The 27,854-nt window shown below is 35.2% G+C and overlaps 1 long non-coding RNA gene across 1 annotated transcript in view; it reads left to right on the top strand.

Annotated features, from left to right (window-relative positions):
• LOC131480762 (uncharacterized) overlaps window positions 1–22,362 on the top strand; it is a 64,333-nt gene extending 41,971 nt beyond the window's left edge. Inside the window, exon 3 of the long non-coding RNA XR_009245792.1 lies at window positions 22,208–22,362. This is a non-coding gene — a long non-coding RNA (uncharacterized LOC131480762). The remainder of the gene's footprint in view (window positions 1–22,207) is intronic.
• Window positions 22,363–27,854: the final 5,492 nt, after the last annotated feature.

Raw genomic sequence — 27,854 nt, forward strand, 5'->3', positions numbered from 1 at the left:
TGTAACATCATCTGTGGTTTAAATGTTTTCCAGTTTTTGGAAATTTTTTGGGTCAAGCTGCACTAACAGAAACAGTCACTTAGCAAAATTAAGATGTGGTTATTCAAACATACCTATTTGACAGTGTAATTCTTCTTGCTGAATAGAAGTAATCATCTTTTTTGTAAGGAAAAGCAATATGTGTCTCTAAAAGCTCATTCTAATTGCAAAGGATTTTGAAGATGCATTGTCACATTCTTAGGTTGAAGGAACCCTAATGTGACTAACAAGTTGCCGCATAAAGGAAGGAATAAAATTATAATCATAGCTATTAATCATCTTCAGAATTCCTCATTCTTTAGCAAGTCTAAATGCTAATATGCATGATGTTCATACTTAACTTGTTTTATATATTAAGCAAGTCTCTTAAAATCATTTGTAAGCTGATTCATTGGAAAGAAAGAATCATAAAGTCTAATAATTGTAAGATTTATTTTCAATAAAATTATTATTTTTGTTCATATTGGTATTTGTAAAAATTGCAAGATGATTCTGATTATTGATTGTCAAAAAGATTTTAGCTGTATGAACAAATCCTCAATTGGTCTGTGATGTGTCCATTTGCTTTAGGAAAAAACTGACACTTTTATTTTAAACTCCTGTTAGTTTAGGAGCTGTTAATTACCAAAGCATGACTTTATCTGTCCTCACTGAATTGATAGGTGTATTTTGCAGATCTGACTATGGGTACTTCCTTTTGAGATTTCTATTTCTCTAAATTTAAAGTATTATGATTTGCATCTAATCAATAAAATATGGAGAAGGTAGCAGGATGTGCATGATGATGTTACGTACAATGACCTTTCTCATCTTGCTTGGACATTTTTTTCTTTTGCTGGCATTGAGGAAACTACCTCTGAATTTCTAAGATGTAATTTGAGCAGAGCTGCAGCAAAACAAGAGGCTAGGGACAGCCTTCGCCAAAAAGAACCAGGCCTGTAGTCAGGCTAACTGTAAGAAATTAAATTCTGCCAACAACTTCATGAGCTTGAAAGAGCTTCTTTTCCAATTGACTCCCAATGGGAACCCAGTGCTTTCTGCCACTTTGCAAATTTGCATAGTATCAAGCAAACCTGAATCATTCCTGGACTCTGGACCCAAAGGCACTGTGAAATAATATTCAAAATATTAATGTATGTATGAGTATGTAACTAATACTATTCAGGGTATAATTTTGCAATGTTTTTCTACTTTAAAAGGAAGGAAAAGTTTCATTGGCCTTACTGTAGTAAACTAAAAAAAAATAGTAAATGAGACAGAAATAGATTATGAAATCAAGTGTCCTGAAGGCTCAGTGGAATTTCAACCACTTAATATGCTTTACACAGACTTATTGAGATGATAAAGAAGACTGGATGTGTTTGATTCTTTAAATATTAAATGTATAATACTTACGTCTTATTTGGTGATGTATTCAGTGAAGAATATTTTAGACTATTTGATTTCTTCCAAAGCTCACTATATTTCTTTGATGACTTTATGAAATAAGTCTTTTTAATCTTTTTTTTTTTAAAGATTTATTCATTTTATTACAGCCAGATATATACAGAGGAGAGACAGAGAGGAAGATCTTCCATCCGATGTTTCACTCCCCAAGTGAGCCGCAACGGGCCGATGCGCGCCAATCCGATGCTGGGAACCTGGAACCTCTTCCGGGTCTCCCACGCGGGTGCAGTGTCCCAATGCATTGGGCCATCCTCAACTGCTTTCCCAGGCCACAAGCAGGGAGCTGGATGGGAAGTGGAGCTGCCGGGATTAGAACCGGCGCCCATATGGGATCCCGGGGCTTTCAAGGCGAGGACTTTAGCCGCTAGGCCACGCCGCCGGGCCCAAGTCTTTTTAATCTTTAATAAAATGTAGGACATATAGTTAAAAGTCAAAAAATCACATTGTTTATCTGTTTCTTCTTAGGATTATAAATACATGCATATGGAATAAATAGTATCAATATGGTTTTTGATACTACCACAATTTTATTCCATAGCCTAGTGGTTTCAGGACCTGATTGAAATGTCAACATCCGAAATGAGATTGCTTGGGTTCAAATCACAACTCTAATTATTAACTCCCATTTCCTGTTAACATAGATCATATGGGAAGATGGCAACAGGTCAAGAAAATGGGTTCCTGCTCTCCATGTGGGAGACCTGGATTGGGAAAGGAAAACAATTAAAATCACAGATGAAAGAGTCTAAAATTGCATGTTTTTCTCTCTTGAAAGTATTTTATTTTCCAGTTGTTCTAGTTCACACTGAATCTTAAAGTTCAAATCTATTGTTTCAATTTAATCCTTTGACCTAGTGTGGTATTAGTTTAGGTTAACAAGGTACTTAAGAGGATGGTCTTACTATTATTCTCCACAATCTGTACGCATGAATAACCTATCATTGATTAAATATGTTATATATAATCTTTTCAACCATCTAGCAATCCAAATATAACACATTGCTGGAGAATCACTGAATCACTTCTTATTATAGAAATTGGACATTTTGCTACACATCCTGTTGCTCTGCTCAGTCTGATGCATGAGTACACAGATCTTCCCACAGTTCACAGCCAAAGGCTAACTGTACAGTGCATTATTTCAGGGTACTGGAAAAAAGCACATGAATCTATATCTACAGATCATTGATCTGAAGTCTTCATGTCTAGTTCTCTGAGACATATTATTAACCTCAGTTGAACCATAAGTTGGTGATTGTGCCATTGCCCTGGATGATCATAACTGATGATACTATTGGTGGGTTTGCAGCAATAAAGAAGTTGACTCATTTCTAGACTTTGAATCCGTGGCTATGGAATAGAATGGAATGGGGGATATTCACAGAGATTAGGGAATTCTTTATTGAACATGGAACACAGGAAGTAGGTAACTTGGAATCCTCAAATATGCTCTCTGAAAATCTCTAGTCCTGAAGAGTATTAATTCTCCTCCACCCTTCTATCATTTGTCTCCATAATATACAGAGTGATTTTGAATCTCTAGATATCCTTAAGGCACATTTTGTGCCTCAATCATTCACTGCACTTTCTGGAGTCTCCCTTTCTTGCTTTCTTGGATTTTGTTTAAGAATTATTCATGTCAACCGAGTGAGTGAGAACTGAGCATTTTCTATCTATAATCTTTAAGCAGCTTAGCAGCAGGATAATTTGTATATTTGGAAGATAATATTTAGATGTATTTTATCATTCTTATTCATTTAAAACATATTAAGCCTGATTGCCATATTATGCACCACGTTGACCTTTATAAGTTTCATTTTTCTCTTCCACTCTTTATTAATATATTTTCTAAAGATTGTCTTATTTTTATCAGAAAGTCAGATATATAAGGAGAATCAGAGACAGAGAGCAAGATCTTCCATCTGCTGATTCACTCCCCAAGTGACTGCAATGGCCAGAGCTGAGCTGAGCTGAAGCTAGGAGCCAGGAGCTTCTTCTGGGTCTCCCATTTGGGTGTAGGGTCCAAAGGCTTTGGGCCATCCTCAACTACTTTGCCAGGCCACAAGCAGGGAGCTGGATGGGAAGTGGGGTGGCCAGGAAAAGAACCAGCACCCATATGGAATCCCAGTTCTTGCAAGGCAGGGACTTTGGCAAATAGGCTACAGTGCTAGGCCCTTTATTAATATATTTTTGAAAAATTTAACCTGTAATAGGTGGATTCATTCACCATACTCACTTGCAGAATTTTAGCGGAAGGAAACATCACAAAAAGATTCCATTTTCACAAGCATCCTTACACTCACTGGAAGGAATAATGAGGAGGATTGTTGGAATGAAACCAAGCTTCCAGCCTTATCTTGCATGTCCTTTAATAGAAAGGAATACAAAGATGATCTGTTCTGCATATCTTCTAGGGAGAATTGGAGTGTTGAGGACTTAGAGAACTCTAAACCAAGAAAAATTTCAGGGAATGGCATTATGGCACAATGGGTTTAACCACCATTTGTGATACCAGTTTCCTATATTGGAACAACAGTTTGAGTTCCTGCCATTCTGCTTATGATTCAACTTGTTAATATGCCTGGAAAAGTAGAAGATGATGGCATAGAAACTTAGTCCCCTGACACCCATGTGAGAAGCCGAGAAGGGTTAAAGTCTCCTTGATTTGACCTGGCACCAGCCCTAGCCTTTGAGGCCGTTTAAGGAGTTACCCAGGGGATAGAAAATTCTCCTCTTTTTCTCTATGTCCCTGCTATCCAATATGTTTTTAAGGAATTAAGAAAAAGTCCAAACAAACATTCAATTCTAGAGTGAACAGGGCAATGCGGTATTACTTACAGAAATTTTTAACCAGAAAAAAAAAAGATTTTTAAACTGTAACTTAGTCTATAGCAAAGACTTTAAAACTGGAAGATCAGTATGACTCATGGAAAGATAAATAATTATCGATATTCTCTCTTAGTGATTAGCTTAGCTTATGATGCATGTTTCAAACTAACTAAAGGACAGTTTCTTCTGTGAAATCACTGGACTGCACAGTCCATGGGGAAGAAGCTACAAGGCAGAACTGTATACCAGGGATCTTAGGAAGCCTGCAGACCCAGTAGAGGCATTTGTGATTAAGCCATGGACTTGGGGGCAATGCCAAGGTGCTTGCCACCCAAACCTAGGACTGTTTCAAAAAGTAAACACATGCATTGAAATTCATGAAAAACTATCTCCAGGGCCCTGAATAAAGTCTTTCCTGCTACCCTTTAATTAATGTTACTGGATTTCTTTTCTTTTAACTTAAACAATGGAAAGCAGGATTGCCCTACAGTGAATTATGATATACATGGGTGTGCAATGACAGACTCAAGCTTTAGTCTTATTGTTATAAAGAATTGTAGATACTCCTGTAGCATAGCTAAAATGGGCCTGGTGCGGTAGCCAAGGTGCTGAAGTCCTCGCCTTAAATGCACCGGGATCCTATACGGGTGCTGGTTCTAATCCCGGCCACCCAGCTTTCCATCCAGGTCCCTGCTTGTGGCCTGGGAAACAGCCGAGGGATGGCACAAAGCCATGGGACTCTGCACCCCTGTGAGATATCCAGAAGAGAATCTGGCTCCTGGCGTTGATTTGGCTCAGCAGCAGCTGGTGTGGCCACTTGGGGAGTGACTCAACGGATGTAGATGTTCCTCTATGTCTCGCCTCCTCTCTATATATCTGACTTTCCAATAAAGATAAAATAGTCTTAAAAAAAGAATAGTTCAATTAGGAAATGTGTGCCAAGAAGTGGATGAGATGAAGAAAAAGGGATGATATTGGCAGGGTGATTTCTAAAACAACCTTACAAACTGTTGGCAGGGTTCATGAATTGCCTAAGTGAACGAGTCAAAGTAACAGGGCATGAATATTAATTTTTATTTTTGCTTGTTTATTCCTTTATAAAATTCAGTAATTGAATTAGTTGTAATAAAAATTTGGCTCTTTCCTGGATATTTACAACAGTGGAAAATAATGACCAGTTGTTTCCAAGGAAAGAATTTAAACAGAATTTAATGTAATGCAGCTATCATTGTAAATGTTAGTGTCTGTGGTTGAATTCAATCAGTCTTTATAATACTAATTTTTAAAAAGTGATCGATGTAAGCATTATGTTGATCACCAAATGATGGCCCCTTAAAGATGGCCACAACCTATCTCTGGAACCTACAACAATGGATATAACCTTATGTAATAAAAGGGGTCTGTGAGTATGTAATTAAGTAAGTATGTAGTTGTCAGATGACATTAAAATTAGATAACCCTAAATTATGAGGGCATCCCCAGTATAATCGCATTGTTCTTCAAAATTATTTCACAAAAGCAGAAGACAGACAGAGAGAGAGAGAGAGATGAGGAGGAGGAGGAAAGAAGAGATTTGTAGCATCAAAAGGGTTTGACCTACCATTGCTGGCTGTGAAGATGGAGCCGATGATTCATGAACCAGGGAACTCAAGCAGTATCTAATAGATACCAATTGAATGGAGATATCAGTTCTATAATCCAATATATACCAGAATTCTCTCAATAACATCAATAAACAAAGAGGATTCTCACCTAGCCTCCAATTAGGAATATTCCTGAGGTCCTTCAATTTGACCTTCCTATCTGGAAGTTAATAAATGTAGGATGTTTTTAACTACTAAATCTACAACAGTTTGTTTTATTAACAATAAAAGCTAATATATTCAGCCTGTTATAAAACATTTAAATATTTGTAACCCATGACACAATCTACTTCTGAAGGGCAAGATATTTAGTATTCCGATTTAAGAAAGACGGTCCACATATTAAGTGAGAATAGAAATCCCTCCCCATGCATGAAAACGTAACCTCTAAAATGCTCACAGAGCTATAAAGACACTGTGTGTCCTGACAATCATTCCTGAAGCAAGCAGCTTTTTAAGTTAGGGTCCCAGCTGGCAATATATTCAGAGGTATGACAGATGAGTGCTAAGACTGGAGGTGTTTGCAGATGAAAATGTACAGGAAAAGGAGGAAGGAGACCCACAACATAATTTGAAATGGGAATTTGATGAGTGAACCATTTACTAGATCAAACAGGTATGTTTCTGAGAATTACTGCAGCTTTGGTTAGAAATGGTATTGAGACTGCTTTTGCCTTCCATGCCATTTATTTAGACTCAGATATCCTTCTATTTGATTTGGCTGCCCTTGTTGCTGCCCTCATTTCAATACATCTTTGACTTTGCTAGCTTGCTATCTCCATTCTGACCACAGCTGGAAATACCTGTGGGATCTCAGCTGAGTGGCACACTAGGTATGCCTGTTGCATATCCAGGCAGTCGTTGGTTGGAGCACGTGTAGTGTGACCTCAATTCATGCTTACTCTGCATATATGCCATTTGGCAAACACCTTTGTACTTTAGAGTGTCTTTGTCTCTGTATTTAAAGATAATCCCTTAAGAAGAAACAGCAGCACAAACAGATATTGATTCTCAAAAAATGAATACAGATATATGTATACACACACATATATAGACATATATACGTACATACATATATACGTACATACATATATATACAAGGTGCAAGTAATGGCCTAAGCTATAGTGTGGAAATTTCGTATGATTACACATTAGTAAAAAGAGGCTCTTTTAATTATTACGATCATAACTCCTTTCTTTTATAATCACTTCAAAAATTCCTGTTTCTGGAAGGAAACAGTCCATTTTAAACAAACTTCACATAATTTTTTTCAAAGCTCAAAAACAGGAGTGTTTTGGTTATAGGCAGGAAAGAAATTCACCATTGCTTATCATGAATGGGATTTACTGATTGTCCTGCTTCCAAAATAGGATTTTTCTGAAGTAAGAGAGATACTTTGTGTTTAAGACATTTAGAACAGTTTGGGTACTTTGGCAATTCTATTTTAATATTGTCTCATGGCAATATTAAATACTTTAGAAGAATTCTTCATTGTAATGTAATAAAGAATAAGAAATGTTCAGCTAAAATGACAGAGGTTAACAGTGGTTAAAACGTAAATGTGGATCTTACATGCTTACCTAAAGGGGAGCATGGGAATGAGAGTTACTTCAAGTCATTTTAGCCACCATGTTGAGAATACTAATAAGAGAAACAATCAGAAAGCATCAAAGATGAAAACTGGACAAAAGGAAATGTACAAGTTTCTGTGCAACGATGGTTAATTCCATAGATCCAGCTGTGCCTGAGTTAAGAACCTCTCCTTGATTTTCTTTTGCAGCCGAGACATACTGACAGTTGCACAAATCAATCCAAGCATTTGTTGTTGCAATTAAAGAAATGATGCTTAATATAATCCAAGACCAAATGGAGCCTGTGATTTTGAACTACATGTTTAGCACATGTCTGTTGTGTTTCTTCATTTTCCCAAGGATGGCCTGTTGTAGGACACAGATGGTTGATCCTTCCTCACTCTCCCTCAGGGCGGAGAGGGGGCCTCAGGTCAACCAGTATAAGCTTGCTCTCCAAAGGGGCTGAACACAGTTTATTTATGTAAGAAGATTTGTTTGTGATCTTTAGGCCGTTCCACAAGGGCCTATGTCTCTGTCTTCTCCTGAGGTACTTGAGCATGTTAAGTATCTCTGTCCTTCTGCCCTACCTTGTCTACTGTAATAAACCTTCGTATACTGTGAAAAACCTGAGCCACTTAGACATTGCCCATGCAATGTTTAAGAAAGCACTCTTCTTGAGATGTGCAGTGCTTTGACTACCAGCAATATGCAAACCTAGCCTATCAATAAAAGCAGGAGCAAATAAGCCAAATTCAGAAATTTTTGGTGCAGTCCAGAGGATAATTCCAAGGGTAAAATTACATGTCTTCTTAATTAAATATACTAAAAAATGAATAAATTGTGCTAAGAATCCAACTGTTCATATGAATTCCAGTATTAGGAATAACAAATACAGTTAATACTGCTTTGCCTAGTTTAATTAATTTGTTAAGTATGGAAATTATTTGGTTTTCTAATTATAATTATTTTTTACTTAAATTTCTAATCAGAAAATAAAATGAATTATTATTAATATACTACAGTTTAGATAAGCATTAGGTGCAGTAATTAAGCATTTGCCTGGAATGCTTGCATCCCATATTGGAATTTGGGTCTGAGTCTTGATTTCATTCCTGACTCCAGCTTACTGCTAATATGTATCTGAGCAGACAGCAGGTGATGGCTCATATTGTTGGTTCCTCGTCATGTCACGGTAGACCCAGGTTAAGCTCCTATCTCCCAGTTTTGGTATGTCTCAGAGGCATTTAGAGGGTAAAACAGCAGCTGGAAGATATTTCTTTCTCGTTTTATTTCTGTCTCTCCCTCTTTTGCCTTTTAAAAAAGTAAATAAATTGACAAGAAACACTATGATTCTAAATAAAGGTCTTTGTATAAGCATCTGGGCTGTCATCCACATTAGCCTATGCCGATTGTTTGGTTGAAATTATGTTATATAATTTTGAATAAATGAAAAATACCTATAACACATGTGCGATGCGTTCTCTCTATTGTTCCTTGCTTTTGTATTCTCCTCCCCATCAGAAGGGAGCAAATATATTGTTGTTGTGGTACAGCATCCCATCTGAACACAATTCAATCCGAGCTGTTCCATTTTTCATCCAATTTTCTTCCTTCTTGTTTATGGTTAACTACCTCTCTCAGCATAATTTATTAAATACTCATTTCTTCCTTAGAGTGTAGTTTTAATCACATACTGTATCTACAGATATATGGAATACACATATTGCTGGATTTTTTTTTTTTGTCTAGAGAGAGCTTGGTTTGGTTGAAGACTGTACTTCATTTGTAGTCTTCACTTTAGCATTATTGTGCTTGTCTTCCATCTCTGCATTCCAGAAGCCTTTGTCTAGGATTTAATTTGGTAAAAATAATGTTGTTTTCAATTATAATTTTTACTAAACAGAATAAAAGATGAGTTTGACTGTTTTTCTTTTGCTTTACCGTTTTTGTTGCTGTGCACTTTTGTGCTTTGCTGGTACTACTGCATGTTCAAGAAGTGCGTCACACTCCCATGAAAATGCATTCCATCAACACCTGAAAATCTATAGTCAATTATGCCTGTTTCTTTCTCAACACTGCACATCACTTTCTATTTCTTCCCTTTTTCAATTTTAATTTTGTAGTATTTTAATTTTTTTTTGAGAGATGGGGAGAGAGAGAAAGTGCTCTTCTATCCACTCTTTCACTCCTCAAATGCAGCGGTGGCTGGGGACGAAATCTGGAAATTGGAAGCTCAATCCAGATTTCCCAAAAGTGGTGGTAGAGACTCTATCATGAAAGCTTTCAACTCTTTCCTCAGAGGAAAAAAAAAAAAAAACATTGGAAGGAGGCTGGAATCAGAAATAGAGCCAGAACTCTGATATATCAGTGTGTCAAATACCTGCCGCTAAACATGTTTCCTGTCCACTCGTTTGCCCATATTTCCTTTCTTGCTTCCTACCTCCTCCTCTTCCCCTTCTCTTTTCCTTCCTTCCTCCTCCCCTACCCTCTTCTTCTTCATCATTTTCGTCTTAAAGATTTACTTAATTCATTTGAAAGCCATAGTGACATAGAGAGACAGAAAGAGATCTTCAGTCTCTTGGTTCACTCCCCAAATGGCCATAATTAAGGCTGGGGCAGATGAAACCAGGGATCTGGAAGGTCATTAGGGTCTTCCACCTGGTTGGCAGAGGCCCAAGTACTTTGATTATCTTCTGCTGCTTTCTGGAGTATTAACATTAGGAAGATGGAATGGTAGCAGAACAGCAGGAATTTAATCCAGCATTCGCACATAGGATGCCAGTGTTGTAGGTGGAAGCTTAATCCGTTGTGCCAAAGCACAGGCCCAGCTGATCGTGTTTGTAAGAATTGTGAATTTTAGACTTGATCTTGGAGTTAAACAGAAATAAACTTTTTTTTTATTGTGTTGTTGTTGACAATCTTTACATAGTTAATTACAGTTAAAGAAAGAAAAAGAAAAGAAAAAAAGAGGTTCAAGGGGATAGGGAAGTGGGTAATACTATTATGTCCATATTGTTTCCATCATGTATCTGAGGTAAAGGGGGATATTGAGGGAGAAGTCCCACCCAGTTTCCCGCCCACTCCGAGTCCCGGATGTGGGGCATGCTCTGAGATATGTGCTCGAGTGGTGTTAATAGTTCTCCGGTTCTGAATCGCTGCCAGTTTCGCTCGATGAGGTCGTCCACTGATTGATATGGTCTTTTGTGCCTAGTGTTTTTCCTAGGACATTCTCCTTGACTCTTCAGGAGTCTTCATAAATTATTTCTATCTTCTAAGATACATGCTTCCCTGGATGTGGCAGCTGGAGCAAAAAATAAGTGGTAGAGAGGGAATTATTGTGGAAAACATTGCTACAAATTGACAACTGATTTATAGGAACCATGTGGCTTAAATATTCATTAACAAGAACCTACAATTTCTGACAGAATATTAAGGTTGTTATTGTACTGAACACTGTAGTTTGGAAAAAAAATTCATTTAGACAAGTGTCTGTTGTTTACTTCTCTAACCTTTCTTTACAATGGCTCTCTGAAAACCATACAAAGTAGCACTATAAGTATTTAACATAAATAAAACATTTGCAAGTGAACATTGGACCGAATGTTAATTCAAGCATGAACCAGTACAAGAATGTGTTATGGTTGGCATCACCCAAGTTCTCTGGGATTTCGTAACTTTAGAGTGCTAACTAATATTGCCCTGTTTCTAAAGAACCAGGAAAGATTTCTTGGATTGGTCCCAGCATGATTCAAGCCATGAGTACATAAAGAATATTCACAACTAATAGCCCACAATTCAGATTTAATCTTAACAGTCCGTGTGCTTCTCTCACTTGCTACATTCATTCTATTTCGTTCCTTGAAGCTCAGGAAAGCTCACTAAAATGTCCTTAAATACACATCCTCTCTAAAACTCGACATTATTATGCAGAAATATAGTCTTTCATCCCAACTTACTTTTGAATTTGTATTTAATAATTATACTGTTATCTGACTATGCTGTGTTATCATTTTACCTCAGATAACTAGTGTCAAGAACACCTTCATTCAGGCATTATTTGACCGAAGCTGCATTCATATCATCTGTGGCTCTTCCATTATTTTATGTTGATATCTTTCCATAACTCACACATATGACTCTGATTTTTGACCTCACCAACCTCTCAGTGTACTCAGCATATTAATAGCACAAAGCAAAATCATTTCTGCTAAAATGATTTTCCAGATATGTTAAGTAGGAAGATCGTTTTGTGACTAAGCTCAAAATTAGAACTGATAAATGCATAGATTATTATCCACATAAGCTGAAAATCAAAACCTCATAATGGTGCATTTCACTTAACATAACTAGAGAACTAAGTATTACCAAAGGTCAGAAGGAAAGAGAAGTAAAATGAAGAACCAGGCTTCTACAAAGCAGAAACTTTGTCAATATTTTAGCTTCTCTTAGTAAGCAACTCCTAACTCATTATTGAATTTTACATGATCATTATGAAATTTTACAGGTAATTTATGATACTGAAAATAAAATGTATGTTAAGGAAATAATAATGTAACATATAAAACAAACAAAAATAAGAATGGATTGAATGAAAAGTATGATTTAAAACTGCATGTGTATATGTAAAGACTGATCTAATTTGTGTTAAGAAAAAGTGCTCTGAAATGGAGAAATAATTGGGAGAAAAATAACCAAAATTTGCAAGCAGCTCTTCTTGTTGACTCTTTTATTCACTATTGTTTTATTTTGATTTGCTAAATTGCTTTTAACATATACTATATAGGTCAAGTCACATATACTACAATATAAAATTGTTTTATTTTTCTTATACAGGTAAAATACAATGTCAATATAACAAAAATATTTTAAAATTGCACATCATGGATTTTCATTATTGTTCAAAATGATAAAAGTCACTAAATATGACTGAAGGTTGTTATTATAAACCGCTTAGATTACCCACTGCTGCACAAAATAACAATGTTTGCTAATACAACAAAATATATAAGTGTTAATTTTTATTTTTGTTTTGTATGTATTGGAATGTTTAAAATCTCCGTAGAATATACTTGAGGAGTGAAAAGTCAATTTTATTGTGAATAAAATGCATTAAATTTGATAGTATTTTAAGTGTGTGACCAAAGCTGAAGTGCTTTCTATAAAATACTCACAACACACACAGTACAAAAAATTTTCAAAGGGTTATATATAGTCATCATGTGGATAATGTTATGTGCTTTATCAAAATAAGTTTTTCAAAGACTTCAATGGATAAATTAAACTTTAAATGGATTTGTGTTTAATTAAACAGATTTAATTGTAATGAAACAGAGCCTGATTTAAACAGGATCATAAAAGGTTTAATTGTGTTTTAAGTGGAAGACTAATCGAAAGAAAAATCAACAAAAAGGAAAAATCAATGGATAATGTTAATAAGTTGTGACATCTAGTACATGTGGATCAGTCAGTGGGCAGAAAACACCCAGGATTCAGAGTGAGGAGCTGAACAGACCACTGTATACACTCCAGGATGAGTTTAATATGATAAAGAGTAAAGTGTACAATATTCATCTACTTATGCCATGCAGACCTTAAAATGTACTAGACACAGTAGGCATTCGTGATTGAACAGTTACTGGATTTGAAACTTTTTTTCTACACAGTGGACATGAGTAAAACGGCAACAAAAATGTGCCTGTTGTTATGGACTTTATGAACTATACTAAATGTGAGATAAATTTAACGATGAATAAAGATTTGGAACAAGTGAATTCAGCGGAGAGTAGAATTTAATTTATCAGGTAAAGCAGAGAGAAGGCTGAAGAGAAAGCATTTTACATAGGCTGCAGGACTGAAGTAAATATAATGATAGGGAAGTAGACAGATCCATGACCTTGCTCGTCTTAGTAACTGATGTCAATGAATGATTAATTAAGATTCTTTGGATATTGTGAGTTTCTGCAAACGTAAGTGCAGGGAAATAAGTTGAAAGATACTTGGAATAAATTGCTACTTTAGGAAGAGAGACAAATTTCCTATTTTTTTAATCTTTTAGTTTTGACTGTAAAAAATTGATCAAACATTAATTAACAATTTTTTTGTAAAATTAAGTTTCAGTTTATTCTACAAATAGGCATTTTTCTTCTCTTATCTTTCTGTCTATGTGGATATTGCTCTTTCCTATCTCTGCAATGGGAGTTCCTCTCTTGGTCTGGTCAGTTTGGGGGCCCAGCCTTACTATCATTTCCATCACCCTGTCTTGGTGACATGGCTATCCTTGTGGTTTCAGATGGAGGATTCAAATATAAATTGAATTCAGTTTAAGAACATAATTAAGGTGTGTTACACATGCCATTTTGCGGATACAAATTCATATCCACTATACTAAGCATTAAAATTATTAAGGGATGTGGAGAAATTGAAGGGGATGTAAAAGTGCAAGTGAGTTTCCATGTTTTTCAAAAGAAGAACGTTATTGAGAGGTCCTGCAAGCAATTTGGGAAATAGAGTGACTTATTTGTGGACACTCATTTTGAACTTTTAATATTGAATTAGGGCCACTCTTGCAGTGAAGCTGGTTAAGCCACTACCTACGACATCAACCACCTACATGGACATGGATTAATGTCCCAGCTGCTCCAGTTCTGATCCAGCCTGAGAAACCTATCAGAGCATTTTTGAACACCTGTCACTCACGTGTGGAATATGGGGATGTAGTTTGTGGCTACTAGATTTGGCATGACCTGGACCTGGTCATTGTGATTATCTGGGGAATGAAGCAGTGGATGAGATCTCTCTCTCTTTCTTTACCTCCCTTCCTCTCTCTCTCTTTCTCTATGGGTGTGTGTATGTTATGTTATGTGTCTGTTGCTCCCAGTCTCTATGCCTTTCTCTGTAACTGTGACTTTCAAATAAATAAATAAACACTTTTAAATACCAAATTAAGGTTGACTTGTTTCAGTGTATTTATTAAGTGCTTGAAGTTGTGAGGATTATACAGATGAGTTTATCTTAAATAAATGGGAAGGCTTATTATAATGACTTAAGAGGTATGAGATATCATAATGATACATGAAAAATGAAAACAAGAACCTAAATGTACAAGATCAGACTTAAAGTTAACCCTAACCAGTTGCACAAATTGATCCAACTAGGATAGGGACTTATTTTACTTAAGACTATTTAGTTATCAGCATAGTTTCAATGTTACTTCCTTGGTGTCTTTTATATAATCTGGATAACATTAAGACACTATCGGTGGGGTAGTAAGAAAATGAACATAGAATTAAAAATGTAATTAGTGTGGATTATTTAAATGTAATGTTTATATTTATATCTAAATATGTCTAAATTTCAAGATAATGGTGTTACGGTATGAAAAAGTTGAAAAAATGTATGCTATACTTTCTATGTGCCAGTATAAAACAATATCACTTCTAATCTTATAGCAGTTCCTTTGAAGAACTGAGAAAACCAGTAAAATCATGTTTCTTATTTGTCCAGCTTTGCACCTTCTGGTGAAATTGGTTGAGAAATTTACCATTGTATTGGCAGCATTAAATTGCCATGTATCCGTGATTAAAAGTATCCAAATTTTAATTTCCAAAAAGCTTTCAGTTTAGTGTTCTCAAAGACTATAACAATTGGGCCCGGCGGCGTGGCCTAGCGGCTAAAGTCCTCACCTTGAATGCCCCTGGATCCCATATGGGCGCCGGTTCTAATCCTGGCAGCTCCACTTCCCATCCAGCTCCCTGCTTGTGGCCTGGGAAGCAGTCGAGGACGGCCCAAAGCTTTGGGACCCTGCACCCAAGTGGGAGACCCGGAAGAGGTTCCTGTTTCCCGGCTTCGGATCGGCGCGCATCAGCCCGTTGCAGCTCACTTGGGGAGTGAATCATCGGATGGAAGATCTTCCTCTCTGTCTCTCCTCCTCTCTCTGTATATCTGACTTTGTAATAAAATAAATAAATCTTTAAAAAAAAAACAATAACAATTTTTATAGGTGTCTTCTTTAAGAAAATCTGAATTTTCAGAAATTTTATTCCTAACTCCATTTCAACTATATATTTCTTTTAGAAATGTCAGTGCTCTTCATACTAAGACAGGTAATCATTAGCGCTGGTCTAATGGTTTACAAAATTCATGTTTTCTAGTCATGGCGTTCATCCCAGTCACTAAAAGCCTTCAAACACTGAGTCTATTTTCCATGACAGCTGCTCGTCAGCTAATGTCTAACCTCAGTGAAGGCTCATCTGGATCAGGACTCAGGAGATTTGGCATGTGGACTTCAGGCTCTCTGACCACCCGGCACGTCTCCATTTCCAGCGCTTGTTTGTTACCACACGAGACATTTCTGTATGGAGTGCTTAGATTAATAATTATCAACAGGAAATAGGGATTGTCTGTGGTTACTTCAGATTGTAAAGTTTAGCTTAGTATTAAGGTAGTCCTAGGTCAGTTCCAACTTCCACTCTCATCTCATAGCCTAAGCAAGAGCAGCAGTACAATTCTCAAGTTTCCCCACCAACATGACATTAAACTTCATCTCCTTTCACTCTTTATCCTTCTCCCATCTTAAAATAATGCTACATGCATGTGATTCATGGATGAGGGCATGGCTACTATCTCTAATGATGATGTTTTCTCTGAAATCTAACCAACTTATTTCTGATGGGGATTTTTTTTAAACTGACACATATCAAAGCATAATAGCTACCTCAAATTTCCTAGTTCAAATGAGAGGTGACAAAATTTCATGGTCTTCTAACCAAATTCCTGCCCTCTTTGTTATCTCCATGTGCTACTCAATTAAAAAATAAAGCAAAACAAACAAAACATCCTTGGCACATAGCCAGTGTCTTGTCCTTCACACTGCTCTCAGGGAGTGCTGTCATCCTGACACTCACTATGGTCAGGTTGCTCTCATTTGGCCTAAAACTTTTTCAACCAATAGTCTAGTAACTGAAAATTTTAAATTGTAAATGATTTAACTCCAAGCCACCTTCCTGATCTGTTTTCGCATCCTATAATGAATTCCTATTTTTGGCAAATTTAATTTCTCAATATTTTCTCAAATGTAATTTTTGCCTTTATGTCACATTAAATGGCCAAAATTCCTTTATATTACCATTTTCATGTGATCAGATTCTAGTGCATTTTTGGATTCTCAGAAACCACATAATTTCTCTCAAAAAACCAACTCTCTCTCTCTCTCTCTCTTTCTCTCTCTCTCTCTCTCTCTCTCTCTCTCACACACACACACACACAGATACACGTGTCCATACTACCTCAGTTCTTTCCTTACACTTTTCTTTGGCACTTATTTTCCATCTTCTTTCATACTTGATTTAAGCTCAAATGACCTCTGCTTTCACTTGTGTTTTAATTTATTAAAATATAAACAATTTCTGCACCAATTCTTATGTCCTTACGTAAGCAGTAACAAAATCATAACATAATTAGTAAATGTTTTTGGTGAAAGTTATTAACCTATATTCATCCATTCCTTCAGAACTTGTGTTTCTATCACAACATATCCCTAGGAGAAGATTTGGAGAAAGTTTTATTTTACTAATGTCAGTTTTATCATTGGGTACACTTGTCCATGTTCTCACACAGATATACACACATGCATTCTACATGAATGTGTGCACATCATAACAGAACATATGAAGGATGATTTTGGTTTTAAATAGCATCAAACAAGTCAGTTGTTTAGTTTGGGGATTTGAAGAAAATTGGGAAGAAAGGACTATAGTTTTTCAGTTGCTCATTTGCTTTAACTTGGCGGAGTTAGCAGTGAACTTCAATACAGCATCTTAAGTATTCAGTGTTCAGGCCAGCTACAATCATTTAATTTTACTACCGAGCATGCTGGAGGTTTCTAGAGTTTAGCATTGTCAGTCAGTTCATCAATGTGACATTGAAGTAGCAATGTGCAATGTTTTTAGGGCATCTTAATTTCAATGTTGTTTCAGTTGACTTAAGTAAGCCATTTCTTCACTCACAAAATGGTAGTGAACAGTACTTTCACTTAAGTTGCCTATTAAACTTGTCCCATTAAGCTTAAAAGAATTAACGTGGGTAAGGTGAAAGTAAAAAACTTTTTTTAAAAAAAATAATGCATGTGCTATTTCAATTCCTTAAATTGGATATGTAATATGAAACTCATGAAATTAAAAGATGATTTTCAGAATTGAGAGAAAGAAGGTCTTTGTAGAGAAAAGAAATGAAGCCTATGGAAATCAAGAAGAGACAAAATGACAGAATTGGCATAGCATTAGTCAATAAAATAAGTAACAATGTGATGCTATCAAAGCATTCAAAAGACAGCAAAAAGAAGAAAGTAAATAAGTGAATAATGTAAATAGAAAAGGCACTAATGTGGAAAAAATAAAGCATGTGCTTTAATTGACTTCAAGTAGGATCAGAAAAACTATGCAAGATTTAAAACTCATGGGATGAAGTTAGCTGTTTTCTTTTTGGTTTTGGACATTTATTTATTTATTTATAGAAAAGAAAATAGATTGTTCCTTTCTTAAATCATCAAGAAATAAATCACTAAAAATTGGGGTGCATATAATAGCCTTATATGCACAGGCATGGATCAACAGTTTTTGAAAGTCTCCTTGCTCCAAACACATAAGCTCCAGAGAATCTACACGACAGAGTATGAAAATTAGAAGCAATCTGCCAATTCAATTTCTGTTTAAATATTTTACAAATAAATTTTTTTGTTGTCTCTTTGTAATTGTTATTTGTCCTATTCTATTCTGCATGGTTAAATTCAAAATACAGAAACATAAATTGTGGTAAGAACCGTTTATGAAGTCTAGTAGTTATAGATTTTCTTTATTATTTTGCCTTGTGAAACTTATTGGATTTTTCCATTATTCTCTTCATAAAGAAAAGGATGATGAGAAAGATAATTTTACCATATTTAACAGATGGATGAAAATAATTTAGTTATATTGAATGTTTTATGTACTATCTAATCTAGTAAAAAGAATGGAATTTAATATATGGCCTAAGGGGTATTTTGTTATTTCATTGCTTTTGTCTATGGAAACTGTTGAAAAGAGGTCAAAGTTACCATTAAGAAGATTTCTGTCTATCCAGTTTTATTTCATGCCATCAAACCATTTTTCACTGATTTTAGTATAATTTGGTATGTTGCACTTATAAATTTAAACCATATTGCCTGACAAGGAAAACTACTGTTTACTTAATAAATGACTACAACAAATTAATATAACTGCACTGGGTTACAATTACCTAGGATAACTATTTCTCTTTTTGGTATTAAAATAAAAGAACAAAATGAAATATTTCTTGGGAACTCATTTTTCTTTAGTCACACGTCTCCTGTGAAAGTTTAACTTGTCTTGCAAAGTTATTCCTGAAACAGGCTGACTCAGAGGGCAGTGATTTACAATATTTTTAGCTTGTATAAACAGTTCTATCTCATGAGTAATGCTGAGATCATGATTTTTAATTACCTAGGATTTTGCTTCAACTGAACAAGGTAAACAAAATACACTTCATGAAGAAATCATGTTAACATGCTATATTAAACAGGGTTGAAACTTCTTTTTTGTATCCATAGATTGCATATTTTGCTAATTTTATGGCTTTAGTGAGTAAAAAAAATGAGAAACTTAAGTCTACTGATAATATACAGGACCTTTTTGAAAGAAAGTATATCCAGTGATGCAAGTGTTTGGGCGTATGCATCTAATGTTGGAGACCAGGATGGAGTTCTTAGCCTCTGATTTTGATCTGGTCATGCTCAGGCGTTAGAATCATTTAGGTAGTACATCAGTGAACTGAATCTTTCTCAGACTCTTTCTGCATCTTTCTTCCTCTGTGTGTTAGTAAATCTTTAAGAAGGAAGAACAACAAAGCATATTGTGAAATCTAATATGGAAGGTTTCATATCACATATTACAGGAGATGCATATGAATTAATTTTATACCGTTTCCACCCAATAAAATGAGAGTTTCAGATAGCCAAAATTCTGAGTAAATACCTTAAGAAATTCTGCTGAAGTCATAGGAGGATTACAAGAGTAGATTTCTTTGTTAGTGTAGCATCAATCAAATTACATTTAAAAATGAACAGATGACTCAACATTTTAGCAAACTATAAAATTGAGTTTCATATTACATACTATTAAAAATTTGAAGCATTTACATGGTAGATCTATGAGATGGTGTTATAATATATCTGGCTCTAAATATGTCAACATCTTTTCTGTTAATCTGCTTTTTCCATGAATCTTAAATGATTTCAATTTTATGGATGCATCACTAAATTTTTTCTGCAAAAAAATTACTAATTATTTTGTTTTGGGAATTTTTCTACTGTACATGAAATGGGTATTTTAGCATTATACTGATGATAAATTTTCTCTATTCTACCCACATTTTCAGTCAACCCGTGTTATTTTTACTCAATTGCATATTTAAAACTTTTAGTTTTGTATTAAGATCTTTGTAAAAAAATAAAATAGTGCTGATGATAACCCTAATTTTGTAGGGCAAAATAGGAGTTGGACTCAGAAATATTATCCTTTGAGGGTAGAGATTATTATACAGTGTGCATTAATGGATTCTCAATGGTATGATCTCAATTGTAGCATCACCATCACTATGGAGTTGTTTAGAAATTGAAAATCTTAGCTCTCACCCCAGAAAGACTAAAATTAAAGCCCTTGAATTTAATACAGCAATATCTACTTTATAAAAATTCCCGAGGAATCTGATCCTCCTAAAATTTGAGGACTCTTTGGTGGTAGGGAATCCTAACATAAACAGTTCCCAAGACTTAAAAGCACAAGTGCATTAATGTTACTTTACACTGCGTCTTCATCTCCTGAGTCTTGTTCTCTTTCCCGTTCATATTTTCACTCTTCACTATCATTTCAATTAAATCTGCTTCTTTTTCTTTTAATGCGGCCATTGGTAACATTTACTACAACTAACATAAAAACTCAGCATGAATTCATCTATCAAAAGTTTATTTTTAATTGTGGAAAAAATTAATAATTATAACCTAATTATATTAAAAATGCTCATCTTGCCTCTGATTAAATCTTTTCAAAGGTATATTACAGCCAATAAGGGGAAAAGAAATTGGAAAGATAATTAATGTACTTTTTAATAATTCAAGGTTCATTGAAATGTAGAATTTATTACATACTGTTAAATATGGGATTATGTACTGTTACTGTTATGATTACTGTTCAAAGGAGAAAATTATTATTGCTTTTAAATTTCTCTCATATTAAGTGTAACATGGGGAGGAAGATAGGACAAATTAAAAAAAAAGCATAAGAAGAAATCTAATGGGGAAAGAAAATAACATAAAAGAAAAAACAATATGAAGAGTGTGGTGGGATAAAAACATGTTAAGTAGAATTGGAGAGACTTCCCCTGACTGAACAAAAAGGGAAAAAAGGCCATATCCGTGAAAATCAATAATGTGTATAGTAAAAGATTTGCACTCACGATTAATGATATCCTATTTCTGTTATTGATTAAATGATTTTGTTTTAATTCTGTGCTATTTGTTCCATGAAGAGCAAGTATTTCAAATATTGACAATTCCCATTACACAGTTTCAGTGAAATAACTCAATCCCCAAAGGACAAATATCATATGCTCTCTCTGATATAGGGCAACCTTCATTGCAAAACACAGGATCAGTAGATACAGAGGTAAATATACATGCACATAGTTACCCAAAGAGAGTGTATAATAAAAACTATCATATGGAGAAGTGAAGATATATTGCAATATGAGTCTCTTCTGAGTCAGAGATGACTCTTAGTGAAACTCTTTAAAATATCTTGACAATAAGATGTTGGACTTTCTGACATTGTCTATATTTATAATGTCATGACATGCTTAAGTATCAAAATTATGGACCTATGACTGGCTTTGAAGGACTACCATTGTAACAATATAGGGCAAATTGGTGGGGGAAGGAGCATGGGGAGGGAAATCCCTGAACCTACGAGACTGTATCATAAACTAAATTAATTTTAAAACAAGCATAGTAGAAAATGTAACTTACATATATTTCCTTGTTTAAAGCTAAAGATGGACTTGACGGGCTTCCTCAACTTCTGCTCCCCATTTTTAAACTGTACTTTGTGAACGTAAAATGTTATTATAAGAAAATGAAAAAAAATTAATTTCAGGAGATTGTATCTAACAATAGAACTTTCCTAGGTCTTTAATAGCACTCTGCTTTTGGCAAACTTTATTGTTTTGAAAAAAATGAAAGGAAAACAATAATCTACTTAGCCATGAATCTTGTTTTCCTTTTTAAGATTATCAATATAATGTTTGGGATTAAAATTGAAAGGCAACACCAGTGTCTCTGAAAAATACATTTAGAATATCCTGGAATTTATTTAACCAAAGGTCAATTGAAAATTGTTACACTCAACTGTGCTGGCCTGCGTAAGTGATATAGGACACCATCATAGTAATATGTTTTCCCAAAATAATCAAAGGTATAAAACATTGAATATGAAGTAGAGCTTAGATCCACTCAGTTGAAAAACGATGTGTTGAGGAGCGGGTGTTTGGCATAATGCAGCTTGGAATGGCTCTGCTCCATGTTGAAGAACTTAAGTGTAAGTATTGTCTGCACTCTTGATTTCAATTTTTAGGTAATTCCTACCTGGGGAGGCAGCAGTGATTGCTCAAGTGGCTGGATTTCTGCTATTCACTTTGGAGATCTGGATTGAGTTCCTGGCTTGAAGTTGGCTCAGTTTTGGTTGTTGCAGATTAGTGGAGAGCAAACAGAGGATGGAGGATTTTCTTGGGTAAGTATCTCTGCCTCTCACATAAATAAAAATAAACAAAATTAAAATTTTGAAACTATGTCTTGAGTATTCACGGTCTTTTCTGAAGAAAATTCTATATTCTGGGTAATCTAAAGTGAATGAGTTATGCCATTTATTCATAAGAAGCCTAGTTGCATTAGGAAAGTATGAATGTATAAAACTAGTCATAACACAAGTAAAAATATAATGGATGTTGAAATTAAAAGTTATATAAATGAATTATATATGTACATATTCATCATTTATGTTTAAAATTAGCATATCCCATAAGAAATGGTAAAGGAAATTTTATATCTAAATTCAGCAACAGTGGAAATTATATATCATTATGGAAGACAATGATTAATAATCTGTCATTCTAACTTTTGAAATTTTGACAACTTTTTCCACAAAATCCAGCAAAGTCTACAGGAGAGGTCTTAGACTTTTTCAATCAGGTCTTGGTCCAAATGCCTCATGGGTTTCAGAAAAACAGAAAGCCTGCATGAAGGCTAACTATACAAATTAAATGACTACTTTTTGCATGTTCTTGGGAAACATAGAATCATACAGTGAAATATACTTCTTCTACATGCTTTCTAGAGAAAAAGCCATTTTATTTTATTTTATTTTTTTTATATATTTATTATTTAACTTCAGTAATTACATTGTATTATGTGACACAGTTACATAGATACTTGGGTTCTCCCACCCCTCCCCAAACCCTCCCACCATGGTGGATTCCTCCACCTTGTTGCATAACCACAGCTCAAGTTCAGTTGAGATTCCCCCATTGCAAGCGTATACCAAACATAGAGTCCAGCATCTTATTGTCCAGTCAAGTCCAACGGCTTCTTAGGTATACCCTCTCTGGTCTGAAGACAGAGCCAGCAGAGCATCATCCCAGTCAATTGAAAGCTCCAACATACCATCAGCAAAAATTTACATCATTATGGAATTAATTGACATAGTAATGAGTAACCAACATGTTAAAAGTAAATGCGAGTTCAATAAGTCAGTTATGACTTCATAGATAAAAGCAACAACTGTACCTAGATATTAATTGGGGATGATTTGTTTTTTTATGTTTTCCTTTGGTCATAACTGAAACATAGTCACATATCCTTCCAGCATGACTTCTAACGGAAAAGTTTTTGTAATTTTTTTAATGCTAGCTCTAAAGATTTACTTCTCTAACTACCACATGTTTAGTATTAAGTCTGGCTACCACAACAAAATGTGTGTCCTTTTAAGAAATTCTGGATTCTTTCCATATTTCCACATATAGTGGTAACAGAAACAAATATTCCATTTTCATTTTGTTGTGTATGGGAAATGTCTTTTTGGGATCTTTCTAAGAAGCCATGCCAAGAAACTGTACTATTTGGCCTGGACAGTTCAATGCATTCATCTGCCAATTCCTGCTACTGATATGAGGCCATTGCTAAGAATTTTATAAGGTGCTTATGACAAGAATCTATCTGTGCTGTAATGAACAGGCTTTTCTATGAAGTGGATTTGGAACTACTTTCTCTCTAGTTGGTTCCAAACATCTAGAATGATTAGTCAATGTGTTATGTAAGCCACATACCATATATATGTATGTATGTATATATGTATGTATACTCTATTTGTTCAAGTTCCTACATAAACCTGGTATTCAAATAGACTTTGAAAAACATAATGTAGTATACCTTCATTCAGTATAATTTCAAACATAATGTTTGAAATAGGTAGAAATAAATATAGCTGCTTTGCAGCATATTCCTATAGTTGGTGGACTACGGATAATTGAGGGCACTGGTTTAGAACACAAGTGGTGAAGATGGTCATGAGACTCTAGGGACACAACAGGATGATTTTTTACCAATCTGAACATTTAATACAATCCAATATTTTATTAACTTACACTTACTGGGTGAATTTCATTCCTGAAAATCTGAACCAAGCTTAAGAAGCCTTCTTACCACTTGTGACCCTAATGTATGTCCCTAATTGATCATGGCACCTGCTCAGTCTGAACAAGGTGTGAGATTCCAACAAATCTTCTTCAGAACCTCACTGTTAATTGAAGAAAATTCTCTATTTTGAGAAAACAACTACTCTCGTTGATGAACAGAAAGAATTATACAAAAATGAGAATTGAAAATTCGTTTTAATGTTAGTCATTCTTCATAGTCAATACCATAAAAAAATCGTTTCTAGGTCTTCCAAACACATTTTCCTCCTTTGGAAAGGAGGCTTATCCAGTTCTATGGTGTTACATTGAAAGTCCAACATAACTTTGAAATATTATATTATTTTTGTGAATCACATGCATTAGCAGTTAGTTGCATGTAACATATATTATCTTCTAATCTATCATGTTTACAAGCCTTAATCCCTTTACCAAAGTGAACCTTGGTTTAAAGATCATATGTTGTACTGATTTATATTCTCTTCCCACTGTACAATCTGTATAGTCAAAGATCAAATCTGCAACAAATGATAGGCTAGAAAAATATGTGACAAAGCCATATTACAAATTTTTCAGAAAGTGCGGTTTGTTGTGAGCTGAGGGTGAGCCTGTAGTTTCTCTTAAAAATTTCTATGAAGAGTGGACCATCGTGGCAAGAGTCTTCACCTTGCTCACGCAGTGATCCCATATGGGCGCCGGTTCTAATTCCAGTGGCCCGGCTTCCCATCCAGCTCCCTTCTTGTGACCTGGGAAAGCAGTCAAGAATGACCAAAGCCTTGGGACCCTGCACCAGCACTGGAGACCTGAAAGAGGCTCTGGCCATTGCAGTCATTTGGGCAGTGAATCAATGAACAGAAGATCTTCCTCTCTGATTCCCCTCCTCTGTGTGTATCTGACTTTCCAACAACAACAACAAGAAATTTTCTATGAAGAGCAAACAATTCTGGGACCTCCCAATCTTCCACCTTGCCAAATCATCCTATAAGCAGTGTCTATTTTTAAAATAAATATTAATTTAAATTGCTGCTACTGTTTTACAAAGAACATGCCTCGAAGTGCTACTGTGTGTGTGTGTGTGTGTGTGTGATTTTCCTGAGTATGTTCAAAGTGATAATTTCTTTTGAAAGCAGATTTATGCAAGCTCAACTATACAGTTCCTAAATAAGTCTTAGTTGGTTTCCTGCAGGTATACAAATGTGTAATCTCCTTCCACCATCATTGTCATTGCCTCCATTGCTAGAACACTGAGCTAAAGGCAGCATCAACTTTCCTCTGTTTCATCTTCTATATCTAACTATCTTAAGGGTTTTTTTTAATCTTATAGTAGTTTCTCTTATATAAACAGATAATAGAAACAGAAATAGAAGAGTTGTGACATAATTTTTCTTGGTCATTGAGTCCTCATTTTAATGATCTTGGTTTCCTATCTATTTTCATACTATACTTATTCTATTTAAGCAAAAGCATATATTTACTTACTATGATCAAACTTTGGGCAACAAATTAACTACTCTACCATTACAAACATGATAACCCTTCATTTTGACCCCACAGAACTATGAGATTGTGTGAGATTATGTAATAATAATAGGACTTGCTGTGAACATGTTACCTATGCATTGCCTGACCCAATGCCAATGAAAAAGGAAAATAGGAAATGAGGTTATCAAAGTCAGGGTTGTGAGGAATTGTTGGTAACTGCATGTAAGAATGAAGAGGTAGCTTTTTTTAGAGAATTCTAATGTTTTTCAAAATAATTAAATATTTTTGAAATTTTACTGCATATAAAATCTATTTACAAAAATACACTTGTGTGCCTACATAGAAATGTGCACAATAATGTGCTTCTGTACAAAAATAAATAATACATAGCTCAAAAAGCATACTTTAGAAGAGCTGACATTAAGGCAGCATACTAGAACTCTTAAATTTCCATTTCCATACAGTATCTTACATAAGAAGAACATAAAGTTTAGCAATGCATTCCCATCACCTTGCACTTCAAAATTCTTCAGGAAAGTTATTAATATAATAAAGACCACTACCTTAAGTTCTTAATGACCATCAACAGAAAAACCTATCCTGCCTTTATTCAGCTATGAATGCAAGAAAAAAAAACTTTAATTGGGAATTTTGGATGTTCACATATCAAAACTTTTATAATTGCACAAAATCAGGAATCCTTACAGACTCATTAATACTGGTTGATTGGCCTTATTTCATCCTCATTGGGATATATTATATCCAAAGCCACAAATTAAGGACTAGGGATGTGACTGGCTGAGTTTCTACTGTATAATTAAAAGACCAGCCTGACACATTGCAGAAACTCAACTAATTAATATTTTTTTCTTGGGTTACCTTGCTCTTAAGTTAAAAAAAGACTTCTGAAAATCCATCTGATCATATTTTTCATTTTTTTAAAATTATTTTGAAGGACATAAGAAGAAATATCAAATGCTTGCATTGGCAGATGCTAGACAGGATTGAAGAAACAGCTGGAAACTTAATCGAGGTTTCCCACGTAGGTGGTGGACACCCAACAACAAGTGTCAGCACAGCTACCTCCCACAATCTGAGTCAGGAGTCAAAAGTGGGCATCAAATCCAATCACTCTGATACCAGCTGCAAGCATCCTACCTGGAATCTCAACAAGCTTCACAGACAGCATTTCCAATACTGTTGATAATATTCTGTATCTCATATAATATGTAGTACTTCACGTCATTCCCTAAATTTCAAACATCACAGAAGTGACACAAGCTGGTGCCATGCTACTGACGCAATAATTGTGTTGTGCAGGACAAGTTGGCCTTGGAATTAGTTCTATCTTGCGTTTTCCAGTTGTGAGGCACACTCTTTATGGTTAAAACCCACATACTGAAAGTTTTGGGTGTGAAAGACTTCCTGGCCTTGAGTTACATTAAGCAAAGGCTGTATGGAATGAATATGCTCAACAGTGCTGTTGCTCTGCCTGTCTGTGACCCTTATGCCAAGACATGAGCATGATAATTTCTCCTAATGCCATTTGTCTATGATTCCAGTGCATTAATATCCCCTTCAAGTGCCCTTGCTTCTGGGTAAAATAAAGCATCATGTTTATTTTTCACAAACCTGCTTTTCTTTTCTTTTATCTAATATTTTAGCAATAACAACCACCTAGCATTGAGTAGTCCATATGAGTCAAGGCCTAATTTGAACACTTCGAAAGTAATGAAGCTACATCACAGCCTGACAATATAAACTCTGTTATTAAACATGTTTTCTTTTTTTTAAAGAATTATTTATTTTTATTACAAAGTCAGATATACAGAGAGGAGGAGAGACAGAGAAGAAGATCTTCCATCCAATGATTCACTCCCCAAGTGACAGCAATGGATGGTACTGCATTGATCTGAAGCCAGGAAACAGGAACTTCTGTCTGGGTCTCCCACATGGATGCAGGGTCCCAATGCTCTGGGGTGTCCTTGACTGCTTTCCCAGGCCACAAGCAGGGAGCTGGATGGGAGGTGGAGCTGCCGGGACTAGAACTGG

This window comes from Ochotona princeps, chromosome 7, assembly GCF_030435755.1.
Source record: "Ochotona princeps isolate mOchPri1 chromosome 7, mOchPri1.hap1, whole genome shotgun sequence".
NCBI lineage: Eukaryota > Metazoa > Chordata > Mammalia > Lagomorpha > Ochotonidae > Ochotona > Ochotona princeps.